Raw genomic sequence first — 4035 nt, forward strand, 5'->3', positions numbered from 1 at the left:
CCTCGGGAATTCCCTCGGATTGACCGCCTTGGTCGTACTGCTTCTTGCGACAATCTCTTTCATAGTGTCCAAACTTGTGACAGTAGTTGCATTGAATGTTTGACACATTGGTGGATGCATTCCCTCGTTCGGTTGGAATGATTTCCTCTTTGCTGATTTTGATGTTGCTGAGGATGATGCTGGTGCTGATGGTGATTTTGACTTTGATTTTGTTGATGATGACCACTTTTCTGGTATGATCTACCTCTGTTTCTGCCTTTGCCTCTGCTTCTGTCTGAAGTTGTGAATGCCTGATCATTAGAATGACCTTTACGTGCTTGAATGGCCTGAGTCCTGAGTTCTTCACCAAGTAGAACTGACTGAAGTTCTTCCAGTGTTGGAATTGGCCGTTGGATGGCAATACTCTGGACTAGATTCTCATATCCTTCTCCTAGTCCATTCAAGATTACTTGAACCATTTCTGCGGGATTCATAGTCTCTCCTGTTGCTACAAGTTGATTGTTGTAGTCTTTGATGCGGAGTACATAAGCATGACCGTTTTCATTGCTATTGCGGAAACTCTGGTTGATCTGGTTTCTCAGGGTGAGAATCCTGGATGTGTTCTTGGACTCGTAGAGAGCTGCGAACATATCCCATGCTTCTTTTGATGTCTTAACTGTGTTGAGCTGTCCTAGCATGACATCTTGCACATTCTACTTGATCAGGTGATAGGCATACTTATCTTTCTTATCCCATTCTGCTTGAGCTCGGGCAATGGCAGGATCTGCTACTGGTGCGGAAACTGTTTGTGTAGATGTAGATCCTGTTGTAGATCCCGTTGATGGTGCTGTGACAACAGATGGAGTACAGCTACGGGTGGCTGGATCGACCAATGGTCTAGGTATAGATCCATCGACATACTCCCATTTGTCCTGAAGCACAAGAATGGTCTCCATTCGGTATTTCCATGTACCGTAATTGGAGTTGTCTAACTTAGCAGATGCCTCCAGATTGAGGTTGCTAGTCGACATGGTGCAAACAATGTACTCAAAAGTGTCCTGAAAAACTCTGTATGAATCAACTGCAAATACACTGAAGATGCCAAGTGAAATCTCTGTACCGTCGATGAAGATAGAACTACAGTATATAAGATCTGATCTGTGTTACAAGTCTTGTGGCAATGATGCCGGGAATAGCCAAGAGGCTTTACAAGGCTAAAAAATGATGTGCACGATGCCATGCGATAGCCAAATAGGCTTTACAATGGTGGCATGTGTGTGTGAAATCAAGTGCTATCTGCCCACTGAATCAATCTGCAATGCCTCTGAACTCTGAAGTCTGCTCACTGAACTGATGAACGTAAGGTTTCAGGTAATGTAATGATGTGAAATCGGATGTGAGCGTATGGACTAGGTACTAGTCGGGAATTTCGGGCATGGCTTAGATTGGCAACTTGGGGAATTCAAAGCGTCCCCTCTATGGCAATCTAGTCTACTCTGATCTAGATCTAAACCAACCGTCGATTGATGAAAGAGCAGCAAATAATTCCTTTTCTTTTGTTCTTTTTAAGTGCTGGGTCAGATGCTTCAATGTAGAGGCAAATGTGCGTGAAGGAAGTGGTTTTGTTGGCGAGGCTCAAATGTGAGTGTAACTTGCGCCAAAATATGATGTAACAAGCACATAGAGCACGAAAAAACGAGCGACTTTCCTTTTTAGAGCACCCTCAAATTCTTCCTGGATCAAGAGATACGACTTGATCTAAGTGGAGGGGCAAAAGGAGTGCAAATGGTGCTCAATGATGATGTGTCACTGTGTCACATGCAGTGATGATGTGGCACTGTGCTTAACAAGAGGTGTGCCAGTGAAGCTCTGTGCTGAGGTGGTAGGAGTGTGCACATGCAGTGTGTGCACAGTGTGCCTGGCAAGGGACTGTGCCTACAGAGGGTAAGTGCTGACTGGACTGCTGAGGTGGTAGTGCTGAGGTGGCACTGATGACATGGCCTGATGATGTGGCCTGGTGACATGGCACTGATGATGTGGCCTGGTGACATGGCACTGATGACATGGCCTGGTGATGTGGCACTGATGATGTGGCCTGGTGATGTGGCTTGGTGATGTGGCAAGATGATGTGGCTTGCTTATGTGGCACTAATGACGTGGCAGATAGGATTGCCACGTGTCACTTCGCTGACCACACCTCAATGTGGTGAGGTTGAGGATAAGATATCCTCCCTCACTGCCACGTGGCGCTAGGAGAGCCACCGGAATCTTTTGAGATTTTGACAGAATCTAGGAAGATTTCGTCCGCTTGCGGATTTCCGTCGAGGAGGAGAGAGGTCGCCTGGGTGCATAGGAGCTTGTTGCAGCTGTTCGTTTGCTGAGCAGTCGTTTGGCGCTATGAAGGATGCCTTGGAGTACGTTCTACTGGCTGTGCTGGCTATGGAGTAGACGGCTATGGCGGCCGTGGAGCTGTTGTTGAGCACCCGTGGGCAACGCCTGCTGGGAACTCTACTGCCTCGAGCATGGCATCCAGCCCGATGGCCAGATGCCAAGCGATAAGACTGTGGGCGGTAGCGATGACGCATTCAACACCTTCTTCAGCGAGACCGGGGCTGGCAAGCATGTCTCGCGAGCTATTTTCCTAGATCTCGAGCCCATTGTGATCGACGAGGTTCGCATTGGCACGTACAGGCAGCTCTTCCATCCTGAGCAGCTCATCAGCGGCAAGGAGGATGCCGCAAACAACTTCGCCTGAGGCCACTATACCATTGGAAAGGAGATTGTGGATCTCTGCCTTGACCGCATCAGGAAGCTAGTGGTCGCAGGCGGCACTGGCTCCGGCCTTTTGCCAATCTTCTTCTGGAGCGGCTCTCCGTGGACTATGGCAAGAAGTCGAAGCTGGGCTTTACCGTGTATCCTTCGCCTCAGGAGCTTTCGGACTCCTATTACAGGCCACTCAGGAAGCAATCGTATATCCGCCTCATAGTCTTGGAGAGTCGCTAAGGGTCGTTGATGTTGAAGGAGCCGTCTGGTGACTGTAAGCGGGCCTTGTGAAAAAGCTATTGTTCGATGGAGAAGCTCGTCGTTGGAGCTAGCGGCTACTGCTACAATTTGATCAGGTTGTCAAGCAGATGGATTTCATGGAGGAGTCGCTTCATTGAGGCTGAGGAGGCCGCTAGGTCCTCAAGCTGTACTACTATGGAGGCATTGGTCGTCATTGTATGAGCTCTCTTTGTGAGCCGCCTTGGGGACGGTGATCTCCTTCATCAAGCCTCGTCTGGCTTGGGTACGCTGTGAGCTGCAGAGTCCTTGGGTGATACAGAGAAGCCTTGGATGTGGCTTAGAGGGGCTGCCGGCCGTCGAAGGAGACTTGTTGAAGAGGCTTAGCTTAGATATGAAAGCTCCCAAAGAACGAGATCTGAGACCTCTCTCTCAGAATTGTCAAGGCTAATGCAGATGCTATCTCTTCCTATTTCTCAATGAATCTCTCTCTCTCTCTCTCATAATGAATGGGCGGAAATCTCTCAAAATGATTTCTTTCAAGAAGAAAGTGATCTCTCTTGGAATGAAAGTGAAGTTCTCTCAACGGAAGAGGAAGAAATCTCTCTCTCGAAATGAATAAACCAATGAACGGAAATTCTTTCAAATGAATCGACGGAAATTCTCTATCACTCAACGGAATTTTTCTCTCACGGAAGAGAAAACTCGATCTCTCAATCTCTCAAACTATCACACTCTCTCATACTCTCAAGAAACTCAATGTCTCAGCGGAAGACAAGGAAGCTCTGATACCATGACAAAATATGAAGAGGGGAGAGGAGAAGAGTGGAGATGAGGAGAGAGGGCACAGCTAGAGAGCACACCACAAATGACTAACTGTACACTAGAATTAGTTGAAAAAATAGAATATATACAAACCCTTTTAGGGTTAGGGTTAGGGGATCTAACCCTTTCCTTTATAGCACTCTATAAGGTTAGTGCTATGCACATATGATCACGTGATGGTGCTATGCACACATGATCACATGATGTTGAGCGTGAACTCTCAACAATGGG

General features: G+C 47.4%; 1 pseudogene; it reads left to right on the forward strand.

Moving 5' to 3' along the window:
• The first annotated feature begins 2376 nt into the window (after positions 1-2376).
• Positions 2377-2982, forward strand: LOC147900252 (uncharacterized; annotated as a pseudogene).
• Positions 2983-4035: the final 1053 nt, after the last annotated feature.

Source organism: Dipteris shenzhenensis, chromosome 7 (assembly GCF_047967505.1).
Source record: "Dipteris shenzhenensis isolate YYH24624 ecotype China chromosome 7, Dip_SZ_1.0, whole genome shotgun sequence".
Lineage (NCBI taxonomy): Eukaryota > Viridiplantae > Streptophyta > Polypodiopsida > Gleicheniales > Dipteridaceae > Dipteris > Dipteris shenzhenensis.